The 14,637-nt window shown below is 39.6% G+C and overlaps 1 long non-coding RNA gene and 1 other non-coding gene across 2 annotated transcripts; both read left to right on the forward strand.

Annotated features, from left to right (window-relative positions):
* The first annotated feature begins 620 nt into the window (after window positions 1–620).
* Window positions 621–11,494, forward strand: LOC112972622. Its single transcript, XR_003255734.1, has 2 exons — window positions 621–1,474; window positions 2,345–11,494. It is a non-coding gene; the product is annotated as an uncharacterized LOC112972622 (long non-coding RNA).
* Window positions 2,708–2,979, forward strand: LOC112972753. The gene has a single exon (XR_003255776.1).
* Window positions 11,495–14,637: the final 3,143 nt, after the last annotated feature.

Raw genomic sequence — 14,637 nt, forward strand, 5'->3', positions numbered from 1 at the left:
CGCTGCCGCCCCCGCCGCGCCCCGCCGGCCTGAAGCCCCCGCCGCCCGCCTATTGGTACAGGGGAGCATAGGTCACGAGGGGCTTCTCCTCCGCATAGGAGTGTCCGCCTGCCAATCATTGCCACTAGCCAATAGTACTAGGATCCAGCCAGCCTTCTCCCACCCATCAGCCTTAAGGGCATTTTGCTTTCCTATTTGTGGAGGGAATCGGGTTGCCGCAGTTGCATTGGGTGGAGCAGCTGCCACTCCGGCTGATTTGATTAATCCCGCCTYCCCTTATCGGGCCACGATTGGTCGCCCTTCCCTCGTGAGGTATTTTGTTCGGGGAGCCCCGAGGGCGTGAGCGCGTGACTCTTTCCGCTTCCGGGTAATGGCCGCTCTTGCGGCGGCGTGGCCGGCGGCGCCCGGGGCTCCTCAGCCGCCTCCTGGCCGCCGGCCCGGCCTCCTTGCCCCTGCTCCGCCGGGGGAGGTACCGGCGTCCGCGGGGGCGGCTGGGCCGGGCCGGCCCGTGCGGCGCGGCAGGCCCTGGCTGGCGGCTCGCCGGGTGCCCGCCAGAGCTGCTGTGTGCGGGCAGGGCCCTGGCGCTTCCCGGGCGGAGCAGAGCGGTGCGGGCGGTGTGTTTGGGGCCTGTTTCGGCGCATGGGGGACTGTGGCTAATAACAACCAGTGCTCTCGGCGCTGAGGAGGGGGCTTTGTTTTCTTTCAGTCAGCCCTTTGGTGACTCAGACTGTGATAGAGCTCTCTGGGGCTGGGGGGAGGCGGTGAGCGGTGGTTTAAAACAACGTTAAGTGCTTAAATGAAACGTGTGGAAAGGGCAGGCAGTTGTGTATCTTTTGCTTATGCAGAGTAAAACTCCTTGGCGGTGAACTGTGCGAAATATATGTAAGCTGTAGTGGCAGAAGTGTGTGTCCTAAAAAGAGCAGCACTGTTGAATCGATACTTTTTGGTTCTTTTGTGTAGGCAGGTGGAAGAAACAGTGGAGGATTTACATATGCAGCTGAGAACATGCTGAAAGTGTCAGCTTTCTTGGTACCTTTGGCTGTTTCTAATGGCCAATTTGACTGCGTTTGGTTGTTGAGTTTGATTTGTTTGTTTTTACTGGGGTGAATATGGCAGTTGATATTATCAAGGAACTGGCAGTTCTCTGCATGCTTCAGTTTAGTACTTGCAGCAAAGTAACTGATACCCTTGTGCAGCTTGGTATGTTGCTGGATCAACTGGCCAGGGTTGCAACAAGATGGAGAGATGAAAGCAGAGGCTAGACTGCTTAGTTGTGTGTGCAAAAGGCTTGAGTGGTGTGGTGCTGAAAGACTGGCAGAACTGTGCTGTATCAGAAAAGTGATGAAACTGAAACAGGTCCTGGAAATGGCTGTGTGTGCTGCCAACTTCGTTAGAGCTCCTAGGCTGATTCCGAATGCTTTCTGAGAACTTGGAACAGAGCATAGAAGTCTTCTACAGAAGCAAGGTCCATTCTGTAAGTGAAGAGAAAGAGTTGAGAAGTTCTTGTTTTTACTAAAGCACAAAACCAATGTTTTTTCACAAATAACAAATCAAAGTATATTCCTGAGTATTAACGTGCATTGTGGCTCTGGTATTTAGACTTCTGGTATGTTAATGGCCATTTGTATTACTTCACATATATTTGTAAGGAAAAGAAACTTTTTTCCCCAGTTATGCTAATGTGCAAGGTTTACAAACAGTAACACCTTTTCTTCAGTATTCAGAAGACTGGGTTTTCTAGTTTTTCATTTTGTGGAATCCAGCTGACACTTGAATGACATCTCAGTTTTCTACATAATCAGACAAAAAAATGCCTTTTTTTTCTTTTTTCTTTTTAAGAATACTTTGGACAGAAACTTCTGCTCAGAAAAAGTGAGATGTATTTTTGACACTGAATTTCTAAACTGATTTAACTTCAGGCATTGCTTCTGTGGTCTTTTCTTGCAATTTAATTAGAAAAAATCACAAAAAAAATTGTGGCAAAGTTGCACTCTCTTTTAATGTGAATAGGTTATGAATACTTAAAAAAAATACAGTATTTGAGAGTGTCTGTACTTACAATGAAATGCTTTCTATTATGAATCATGAGGTAAAGTTTAATGCTGTAGTGTTGATATTGTGCATTTTGTGCATCAGTGTTTGACTCTCAGGAGCTAGGCACAATCGTGCTGATCAAGACATAGAAAAGTTGTTTTTTGCAGTTCATGTATGGTGACTAACATGGTGCAAGATGTTCAATATGTATAAAATAAGTAGCATCTGGTTCATACTGTATGATATTTTAGTAAATTCTGCAAGGAAAAACTAACATTTGCTTTTTGTTGAACTGGTATGATATCCACAGGCAGAGGCTTAATAAGTGTTATCTGTAATAGACCAAGTGGGCTACTTTGTTGCTTTTGATCTAGCAAAAAGAATCCTGCCATTTTAAGATTCTGGTAAGTGAGAAGGGAATTAAATGGAAATTGAGTTAAAAATGAAAGATCTTTCTTTTCTGAAAGACAACTAAACGTCTTCCATTTAGAAAATGTTGGACTATGAAGAGAACTTCATGGTATTTGCCTTCCCAAATTTCATTCTGCTTATTTCTATAAGGAGATGCTTAGAAAAAAATAAAAGTGAAATGAGGATGTAAAATTGAAGTGTGTGGAAACCCTTGTGAGGATGTGCTCCTCCAGGAATAATGTAGCTGCTGTTGTAGTTTCATCCTCTGTAGTCCAAGAGGTGCCCTTGGTTGTTAGTACTCTGGGCATACCAGGCTTGCAGAGAGAGTACCTGCATGAGGAAGCCGAGGCATGCCTGTAAGAGTCTCAGCAGTAACATGTGCATTATTCCTCTGACAGTTACAATTCTGTTGCCACGGAGATAATGACTTACCCCATGTCATTAYTGATCTATCAACAGTAAGAGCAATTTTGCAGTCTGATATTGTTTAGCAAATTAAGTAGCATCTGCTGAACACTTAAAACTGCTATAAATATTGGAAATGCTCTCCAAAGCCTGTGTACTGGGTTAAGCACAAGTACCTGAATTTATAATTATTCACTGTAATCTTGTGAAACAAGTGGCCTGTGTTAAGATTAATAGAATGCTTTTTAATAAAATATTTAGTACGGTCAAGGTACAGAAATGCTTTTGAATTATGAAATAATAATACGGCTGGTAAGATTTAGAACAATGAGCCAAAATACACTTGTAATAGAGAAATAATTATTTCCTATTTGCTCAAATATTCATCAGTCTAAGTGAAACTTCTTGTATTTTCCAGATAATGATTTAAATCATCTGTTCAGAAGAAATACTAACGGGACTCCCATGGGACTCCTGACATTTTGCTGATGTTCCTTTTAGAAGAACAATTATCATCTCATTCTGAAATCAGTAATAAAAGTACCAATATTCAAACTGCTGTGCTTAAACATTCAAGGTTAAAGTCACAAGTTAGATTGCTTTGGCGTTTTGTTGCTGAACAGAACTTCTAGTTGTGAATTGGCAGTTTGAAGTTCTTGTACAGTGCACAGGAGGAGTTAGACATCTAAGAATGATATTGTCAGCAAAGAGAGGGGAGCAAAAAAAGCTAAATTAGCTGGTGAGAAATAAGAGATCTTTTTGCAAACCTTTCAGCTTATGGGAATGGGACACCTTCATACCCAGGTCCGGTATTTCTATGTCATCCTGACTTCTGATGGTGCCTTGAAGTCTCCTGTGTGCCTTAACCATTGAGCTCTGCTTAGGCAGCTTTATTTTTCTCTTGAAGCTTTTTAGGAGGATAGTATGAGCTCCTGCTGTTCTGCGTGCCTGGTGAATAATTTGGACATACTGTCAGGGCAATGTCTGGCAGCACCAATATATCCTTAGTTTTGAGAGCATTAAGAGTTCTTGAAGTGTACATACAGTTTTGGATTGCACTGTTAAAATTTATGTGAATGCCTGAAAGGTGAATGCTGAAGAAACAGCTGTGAAAAGTTCCTGAACATTTTGAAGATGTGATAGTTTGAAAAAGTTGTGTGTCAAGCAGCAGAAATGTAGACATGCTTTGGGGGTTTTATTGGTTGAAACTTGAGTCCAATGGGAAACTGAATTTAGATTTAGAATCTAAACAGTATCTAACTTCTTTGCAAGTTTATTTCTCTACTAGGTGGGTAATGAATTCATATTTATGGATTTATAGCATATTCCCAAGAGAGGGAATTAGGTTGAAAATAAAACAGAGTTCATGTCATAATTGACAGAGGCAAAGAACATGTATGAAATTAGCTAGGTCAGTTTAACTGATGAGTAATGTACATGATCTAAGACAGTTGTTTGACTTAGATGATGTAAGGAATACCTTTGGCAGAAAGAAGTCATACTAGTCATCAAAGGAAGACTGTTTGAGCCCAACATTTAACAAATTGAATGGAACATGATACTTGAGCCTGAATGCAGAGTTCTAAACTAGACGTTCTTTAGACTTGAAGCTTGACCCTTAAAGATGCTGATTGCTATATATGCTTCTTAGTAGTAAGTGTTGTGAACCATGAAACTGTCCTGAAGCCATGTGAGCAAGGACCGTGTAGTATGATCTTTGAAATAGATGAGTAAATTAATTCTTTTGGATAATCAAGCTTCTTGCAACTATTTTGCTTAACCAAAATCTTTTAGAATTATTTGCAGATGGCAGTGCTTGAGTCTTCCTCTACTGTAGAGGAAGCATATTTGTATAAACATCTAATTTATATGTAGAGTAGAGCTGAGGAATGTGACCTCCTATGAGAGCACCTCCTGTATCTCTTGGCCTCTTTGCACCTGAGAGTTGTGGATGCTAAAATCTTAAATAGGCACAAAAAAGATAGGGCAAACTTGAGAAAGTAAAATCTATTGGTCTGTTAAATACAAAGATACCATCATTATGTTAAGTCTTGAGCTGCAGAAAACTAGATATTGGGATTATAACTATGTGCATGTCCTATTCTTTGTTTTCTGTGCATTCACTTTTGATCAGTGTTGAAGAGCAGGATCCTGGGCTTTGAGCTTTTGGCCTTAGTTGGTATGATAATTCTTACAAATTGTAATTTACTTGCAAATGCTGGAAGTGTCTTCTGGCCTTTCATGAATCCTGGGAAAACCCCAGGGCACTTCCTGCTTGTAGGACAGATTCCTGTGCTCTTGCTAAGGTATACCAGCAAACCCTGGCTATAGCTACAATGACAGGAGTGCTTTTGTTGACTTAGCTTTTCAGTCAAGAGTGTATAGTTGCTGTGAAGCGAGAAAAGCCGATTAGTGTGTACTTAATCTCCATGAGGGGGCTCTGATAGTTCGGATATGGCAACTGAAGATCTGTAACAGTTAGACTCATGCATTCTACTGAAATGGCAATCTGTAGTAACTGAATGCTTGTTACTTGCAATCGCTCTGAGAGTGATTAAATCTATTCTTGTTCAGCACTTTTGAATACCCTTATCTCTGCCATGTAAAGCTTAAAGAATAAGAGTTTATAGCAAGATATTTTTCTCATTTTGAGACATGCACAGCATCATTTCTTACAAAAATTTCCCTGAGCAGCATGGCCGTATGATAATCTATCTGATGGAGGAGAGACTGCCAAGCATGTGATATCACATGAGTGTTTACTTGAAGAAATCTCATATACAGTTGAATCTCCTGAGTTTTGCACACATCCGCCTATTTGTGAAATGGATGGAATTGTTATGGAGAACCTTAATTATGATTTTTTTGTATCTTAACATTTCTAAATTTGGTGCTACAATATTTGAATAAAGATTTGAGTTTATCATACACCCTTCAGTCTTTCAATTCTTTCTAGGAGTGCATGTATACATTTTAAAACACTTAAATCTTCATAACTTTCCTTTCAAAAGGAGTTAGTCTAACCTATGCTGTAAGCATAAATCATATGAATTGATATTGCTTAATCTTTGCTTGAGAGATCTTTATTAAAGTAATCCTGGGCAGTGTGAAAGCTTTTGTTTAAAACATTAGTCTTCAGTTGCTAGTGTTTTTGGGATAGTATTATATTAGATATAAATAAGCTGTTATTTCTATTAAAATGTTGAGGGTAAGTCTCAGCTGTATAGCACATGCTTGTGGTAGTGCAGAGGTAGCATTTTAAAGCATGAATGAAGTGAGCTTAAGAGAAACTAAACTAAAATTAATCATTGCAATTGGTGGTGTTCTTATTCCTACTATTATATGAAGTGTTCTGCAGGATAAAATGACCTCATCTCACTTGTTTACAACTTTTCATGTGGATTGACGCTTTCCATCAAGTTTTTAAATCAATTTGTATTGACTTAAACTTCCTGTGGAAGTTAATGTTTTATGTTCTAACTTAAATTTGGGTGAGATGGATATAAAATGTGATGCTTCTCAGAAAACAGGTGTGGCTTGGAATTTGAGGGTTTGAAACTTCATCTGTATGTGTGAGCTCTACCTGTCTTGGGCCTTGTCCTTTGTTTACATTGCATGATCACGTTAGACTTTGGGGTTTCATCAGTATTGTTTTCTGATTTTGTGTGTATCCTTTAGGCACAAATACTTGTCCTGAGTATTTAGAATTTCAACAAGTCTGACCTTTATCTAGACAACTAGTTGTAAGAACAACCTGGGAAAGAGTGGATGTGTTGGCATACTTGCACTTATGATATGTGGACTAAAAGTTCAAGAACAGAGTCAAAAATATCTCTTGTGGGAGACAGATAAAATACAAATTCTTAAAGGGAGGCCAGAAACCTGAATTTTAGGTGAATTTTGAATTCTCTATACTTTATTCATTAAAAAAAAAACAAATATCAATATGGACATAAAAGGGGAGTTTGTGTTTTTTGATGTTTTAAATGATCTTTTTCTCCTTTTTGAAGTAGGAAAACGAATATCTCTTGAAAATCTGACTGTTCTAAGGAACAAAAGAACTAATTGATAAAGCACTGCCAAATGCTTCATATAAGTATTTTAATTATCTTAATTATGTTTTTTCGCGTGCAGTGTCTTTAATGATCTTAGGTGCATGATGCAAGTGTACTGGTTTGTTTGGTTGTTAACCATGCATTTTTAGAGGGCAAGCATTCCTTTCACACGATAGGCAGCTTCTCCACAAATACCTGCCTATGCACTTTCCATAAACTTGCATAAAAACATAATTGCTCAGAAACTCTCTCAAATCTTCATGTTTACCTTTCAGTCAAGTCATTTAGTCATCTAAGTTTCAATGTTGCAATGGCCTAAGCCTTTCTAAGGTTTGTAGTAGCTGCCTGCTCTCCTTGTTGGTGGCAGCTGAGATTGCTAAGCAACCTCCTTGGACATAGCTAGCAACTTGTAGGATGAAGATCTTGATGTGTGACAGTTAATTGTAGCACTCACTGTGCTTGTACAAACAGCTGTCTTATGAGCAGTTTGACTTCATTTAAAAATAAAAAAGCTTACATTTTTTTTGTCCCATGGACGAAAGCCAGGAAAAAGCTGAGTTTTAGAACAACACTTTTCTTGTGACAGTGGGGTTTTGTACAGTAAAAGCAGATCTCTTTGAATTATCCTTGGACTCACTTCCCTATTGGTAGTCCTTCAGATCTTTCTTCAGAGGTTTGTTCTGATACTAGTTTTTGACTGTTGCTAGTCATGGGAGCCATGAGAAGACAAATTACTTTCTAGCAGCTGCTGTCCATTGCTGTACTTTACTTTGAAATGCTGTTGATCTGAGGAAATAACTGCTCTGTAGTACTTTCATGCTAGCTTGCTGTGGTGAATGATTTAAGGTCCATGCACCAAGGAAGGGGGAAAATTTTACTGACTTCTCCTGCAACTACACACATTTAAGTATTGGTGCACAGAGTCATTTTTGCCTAGCGTTTGTTTCCCACCTCTTAAAAGACTGGATACAAACAAATGAAGTGCTTCATAAAGTTGGCACATCTGGAAGCAGAGAGGCTAGTAGAGATGAAAGCATAGCTCCAGACTACTGAGTGTTAGGGAAATCAAAATAGCAAAGCTGCATTTATCACTGCATGTAATGTTTAAGGACCTAGGGTGAAGGGAAGCAAGGAGAGCCAAATGTAGTCACTTGTGATTAATTTTAATAATAAAAAGTTCAGGAAATGTTTTATTTTAAAGGTTAGACTTTGCTATTTGTCCAAAGGACTTCAGGTAGTATTTAAACCAGGTTGTCATCTACTTCTGTAACTGTATGGGAGTGAGGAAAAGAGCCAATGCACTGTAGTTGAACACAGGGTGTTTGGCTTCAAATCCTGTTTGAATTTCCAAAAGGCCTTGGCTTCCCACTGCCTTGTCTCCTGCTGAAGTCAATGGGAGCATTGCTGTTGAGTTAGCAAAAGTTAACACTGAGTACTTCTACATATATAACCTTCCATTTTTTTGCTACTTCTGCATTTTTAAAGCAGAAGTCAACATATCCCTTTCCTCATTTGCTTTCTACCTTGATTAGGTTGTTGCTGCTTCAGAATATTTAGTCTTTTTTCTAGGTGCATTCAGACTCCCTGGCATACTGTGTGTCTGGTTACACTTGGGGGCCTCTGGGTGCTACCTTAATACAGTCATTAAACTTTTTTTGGTCACCAGAGAGTTGACAGCATAAAGCAATAAATGCATGAAATCTAACTGACACTTCTTCAGGTGCTGTCCATAAAGATATAAAAACACTGCTTATATACAGAATTATTTATAAATCTAATGCATATTGCTCATTCCTTTCTTTAAAAAATGTGAATATTATTTTTTCTACTTAAATACAGTGTAAAACATACCAAATGGAGAATATTTTTCACTTCAAAATGAGGGTAGACATTTTGATTTCTGATTAAATCTTTATTCCTATTCCAGTTTACCATGTATGTCAAGTCTGTTCAACTTAAATAATATCAATTAATCAAATTTTCTTAGATGAGTGTGAAATTTCACAGGTGGGAAGTTGTTTCTGCTTTCAATATACCAGCTCTAATTAGCTTGGTTGGAGCTATTTTTTTTGTTGTTTGTTTTTAGCATATCACTTTCATCATTTCCAGAATTTCACTGGATTCACAAATGGTGTGTGCTGTAGAGGTGCAGTGGTCAAAACTATAAGCTTGAGCAATCCTGGAGAGTTTGCTATTGTACAGCAAGTAGTGGATACATCCACTTCTGCCTTCATCCCACTGTCTTACCACATATTTCTGTCCAGAAATGATATGAGCAAGCTTATCTACTTCTGTCTACAAGTGGAGAAAGATCTTTTTTCTTCCCTTCCCTTAAAGATACTTTTACACTCTCTAGTTTGTAGTTTCTTTCTATTTGCATGTTAGCATATCATCTTCCTAACTTAAATAGGTTATTGAGGACTATAAGGAGACTCTAGCCTCAGGAAAACACAGAACTGTGCAGAATAGTTCACTTTCAAATACCTTGTGAAGAAAGTAACTGAAAGGGGAGATTTATCAAGAGAAACAAAGTAAACTCAATATTTTGGTCTGGGAGCAAAATGCAGACAAGTCAAACTGTATTCACTGCTTAGCTGCTATCCTTGCAGATGCCTAAATGTTATAGGCAACTTGCATAAAAGAACTCAAGTGACTTGGGAGGTGCAGAGAGCAAACTGTGGAACTTTATAGCCTACTAGTGAAAATGTTCACTGGGGCAAGGAGCATCATGGGCTTGGGGTTCTGCTCTTGAGGTTCTTTGTTGTGGTCAGTGAGCAGTAGTATTACTCCGGTCTTATTCAAAGAAAAGTTCCTATTGTAGACCTTTTCAGGTGACTTAAATGAAAATAGCTTGGGGATCCCAAGTGTGCAGTTCTTAGTGAGATACATAAACTTCAGGGAAGGGTTGGAGGTTGAACACTCTCTAGTCTTCATTGCTGTCCCTTGGCTCCTCCTAGGCAGTTGCATGCTGAAGCTGCTGATCACAGGTGAGCACACCTAGCACACAGTTTAATTATAATCCTATCCTTTGGCATTAAGTAAATATTATTGTGTAGGTATTGTGTAGGACTTTGAGTTCCTAATGCAGACTTTGAATCCACTCAAGGGCAGGGGACTTCATTCACCTTTTGGATTTATCTCCTAGAACTTACCTCTCATGAGGTATTGTGTGTGATGATACATTATCAAACTTTCCCTTCTCTGACCAGCCTATGAGGAGGGTGAAGCAGCATACAGCCAAGTATTCATATTCCACACATTGCTTCTCAATTTTTTTATTTTGGGCTATTGTGACAAGTCATCAAAAGTAGGTTTGAGCTTTCTTTAACTAGAATTTGGCTGTCTTTCTCACCCCACCTGTCTCTCTGACCTGGTCTATGTTTGGTTGTTTTCTGTTTGATATTTTTACCTGGGGAACATATACATCTCTAAACAGAAATAATTGTTAGTATTAATATACAGTCTTACAGTCTTTCCATGTAGAAGTGGTATAAATAAAGCCAATATAATGACTTTCACTACTGCAGATACTCCAGAAAAAACTTCACTTCAGTGTAGTTAAGTGTACCGCAACTTTTTCTATTAAAAAGCTGTGAAATGATGTCTCAAGTTTGAATGTGATCATTTTCTTTTGTCAGCTTTGAACATCCCTACTGTACCCTTCCAGGCACTGAGTGTTTTCTTGTGTTTAGGCAGAAAAGAGAAGCTTTCTGAGTGCTTTCACTAGACAGAAAACAAAGTGCAGAGTCTCTGAGGACCTGCAAAAAAAAATGGGTAGAAGAAATGATGACACTCCAGAAGGGGAGACTTGCTTTAGTTATGAATGGCATTGGAAGATGGTAGGAGGAAGGAGACCTTCTAAAATAACCGTGCTGTATTGTTAGATTCTACCATCCTTTTTGTGTAAGATAAATAGATGCAAGACACCATGGAATCAAAATCAGAGGTGCATCTTGCATATTCTTTCTCTGGAGATGTATGATACAAGAATAGGGTGGAAAAGGGTGGAGGGAGCAAAGTGAAGGCTTATTTATGCATTTTTCTCTGTCAAAAATTTCTTTTAGAAACTCACAGGAATGTCTAAAAGCCCTTTAGAGTTCACTTGGTCCTTCATTGCATAATTGCCATTGATACAAATGTAGCCCAATCCATTGGGGTTTTTTTGTTTTGTTTTTTAATAATACTGGGAGCACTAGAGATGGATTTAAGTAGCGCTGTGGTTCAAATGTGCTTTGGGCCAGTGCTGCCGCTGAAAAGAAAGCAAACACCAGGATACAAAAATATAAAATCTTATAGAAAAATAAAGGCTATTAGCATTTATTTACCTCCTGCCTGAATTGCTTTGTTCTCAAGAAAAAATTGTTTGATTTCAACAGGTATGTTGAATGTTATTTGGGAATGTTTCTAGTGTGCTGAAGGACTCCAGTACTGTCAAAATGAAAACTGTTCCTTTAGAGCATATGTTCCAATTAATATGGTGTGATTTAAGCAAGTGCTGTTCATCTGAAGAATCCTGAAATGTTTAGGACATGTGATGCAAACAGTCTGTTTTGCTTAAAAATGAATAAATGAAGCAGTTTCTCAGCTGATATGAGTTCAGTGGACTTTAGTCTGTTAAGCCTGTCCTCTTATTCTTTTTCACTGTGTTAGGCTTTCTTCTATCAATTCCAGAAGCTACAGAGATCTGAGGTTTCTTTAGCAGTGCCCTGGCCCTAGCAGAAAAGTGCTAACAAATTTCCTTTGTTCTTAGTTGCAAACTCCAGTTCTAGGAGTGGTATCAGTAGTAGTAAGTCCAGACTTAGATATTCTACATGATCAAAGTTCCTTTTTTCAGAAGGGTATATGGGTAAAAGGTGCTCAGTTTATAACTGTTAATTTGATGTAACTATCCAAGTCTTCTCATGAGTTGAACTCTGAACAGTATGTGCTTAATGGGGCTATTTGGGATAGGAGTGACCAAACTGATGCTGTATCATGAGGTCCCTCTTCATGCAGAGGTATTGAGTCTCTGCCCAGGATGAGGCGCCTAATTAGACAAAAGACGAACCTCAAAACATGAGGAAGGGAGAATGTGAAATGCCTAGTTAAGTCTCTGTTATCTCTGTGTGAATACAGAATTAAAAAATGAGCTAGTTTTACTGATGAGGTTCTTGCCCCAGTGATACTGACAGTAGCAGTTAGAGATTATGGCTCTTCATTCCTCATTCACTGAGGAAAGAGTTCTTCTGTAGCAACTCCTACTGACACCTATTGAGGTTTTCTGTCCAACAATGTGCAACTTCTAGTAGCTATAAAAGAAAAATCTAAGATGCCCCAGTGTTGAAACCTCTCATGCCAAAGATGTCATTGGTATGCTGCACACATGTTTTTCTCCCAGTAAAAGCTGTTCTTCCCACCCCAAAGACTGCCAAATGACTCATTATTTGAATAATAATTTTACATTGCTGTACCCAAGCAAACATAAAGAGAAACATCTTAATATCTTGTAATACTTGTTTGTCATCAGTGAGTGTGGATAAATGGGTGTGTTATACTACGAGAGCAGTTGCCTGCAGCTTTATAAGTGCTTCTCTACTGTCATTAGTGTTGTGCAGTTCCTCCTGTGGAGTAAACCATGCCAACACCATTGTTACTTCTGCCTATCAGTAACATTATTTGGTGCTTTCCACCCAGTCTCTTGGGCATTTTGCCCATCACAGGAAACATCTGAAAATGCTATATTTACAAACAGTTATAGTTTTCTTTAGAGGCTGAGCAAACTGCTTCTAAATATATATTCCTTTCTTCCAAAAGAGATAGAGCTGCTGCTCTTTTCTGAACAGAAGCTCTCCACCCTTCCACTCTGGTTTCAGTCATTCTAACTTCTTTGTTGTTTAGGTGTGGTGGTTGGGCAGCTTTATATTGTTTGGATAATGTACTGAGCGCTCATTTGCTTAATGTATACTGTTTGCCTGAATATATTGGTCTTTATAACTCAGCATGTACAAAGCTGTTTGAAGTAGTAAAATCTAATCAGAGCCATGACAGCCTCCACTCTGGGAAATGTAGAAGAGGAACTGAAGTTCCAAACATTTTTTAGCTACAGTGGTGCATTGTTCAATACAAGCATGCTTTTTGAAGGCAAGGAGCTGTTTATATTTCTGACTTACTAAAAAAGTCAGTCACTTTTAGGTGGTGGCCTCATAAATTAATCACTGCCTCTGTGAGGGCTGCTCATATACTCACTGTGATAACCTAGCCAGTTTTCCCAATGCAAATAAGCAGATAAGATCTTATTTCAATTCTGCATCATTTATCTACTTTCAATACAACATCATTGTAGTCCAAACCTTTTGGACTGTATCCAGTTCCTCTGGCTGTTCCAAAGTTCATTAAGAGATAGTCAACTTCACATTTACTATGGGGCAAGAGCAGTTGCATGAGCATAGATGATCTAAACTTTACTCCAAGTAAATAGTATGTTAAAACCACACTAGTAAATAAATCAGACTTCCCAAGCTAAATGACAAGCTCACCTGCAAACACTGAGAGATTACAGTATTCAGATCACTAAAGGACCTGTCATGGGTATTCAGAGCCAGCTATAGAAGTACAGGCCTCACTATTAAACTGATGTTTCTATTTGCTTTTCCCTTATGGGTTAGGGAGGATGATTCTGATGGCTTGGGAGCAATTTAAATACTGAGCTATTCCTAGAAAGGCTGTGCTGTCTTGTGGATGGCTGAGAATCTGAATGCCTTGTCTGTGGGCAGAGGTGACCCTGCAAAGGCTACCCTGCCTGATGGGGCCAGATAATGCTGTTGGTGTGAGCCAGCCCTGCTCCATTCTGCGTTAAAGGAGTGGCATTACAGCGGGGCTGCTGTCTGCTGCCTCTGACTGATTCCCAGAGCTCATCCTCTTTTCACTTTGGAGCTATATATCTTGAGGGTGCTGGCTGCATTAATGCTGTATGTGGCTCAAAGATTTTATCACAAACGGTCAGTTTTTCTGCTCCTGTTGTGCAGGTGAACCATTCAAATTCTCAGCAGCAGAGGGCAGTCATATAAGATTGCCCAAAGAGTGCATTTTTGGCCCTTATGAAATATTGAAAGCTTCCTGTGTTCATTCAGTTCCCATTATATTATTGTTCAAATATGAAGAAGCTGCTCATTCTTTCCTCCTTCACACTACTTTCATGTGATTACAGCTAAACTCGCTGATGGTACTCTGGTCGACTACTAGATGCTCATCACTCTCTGGGTTCTTTGGTTACAAAACCTATGCTGTGTTTGGCAACAAAACCACACTTTTCATATTGTTTCTTAAACATGATTTTCCAGAATAATTTGGGAATATGTTAGACTTTTTGCTTGGATAGGTTACAGAGCAAAGAATCATCTGAATCAAACTTGCATAGTAGCATGATAGAGAGTAGAAACAGTTTTTGGTTCCTAAGTTTTGCTTCAGAAAGCTTCAGTAGTTATAATGCTCCGTGCATCTACAGGGCTTCCTGTTGGTACTGACTGCAGTGACCTGGGATTATTTCATTTACGTTTAAGTGGTGATCTGCAGGCTGTGTTGCTGTTCCCTGGGCACTCGGAGGGAAGGTGGTCTCGTTTAAAGACTTGTCTGTACGCTGCGCTTGTGTGAACGCTCGGGGGCTGCCTCCGCGCGTGAAGGGTGTTCTTGCTTAAGGACACACGGCCGCTGCGCCCGGGGGGAGGCGCCGCGGGGCCTGGCGGGCCGCGCTGCC

This window comes from Apteryx rowi, unplaced genomic scaffold, assembly GCF_003343035.1.
Source record: "Apteryx rowi isolate R43461 unplaced genomic scaffold, aptRow1 scaffold_5, whole genome shotgun sequence".
Classification (NCBI taxonomy): Eukaryota; Metazoa; Chordata; class Aves; order Apterygiformes; family Apterygidae; genus Apteryx; species Apteryx rowi.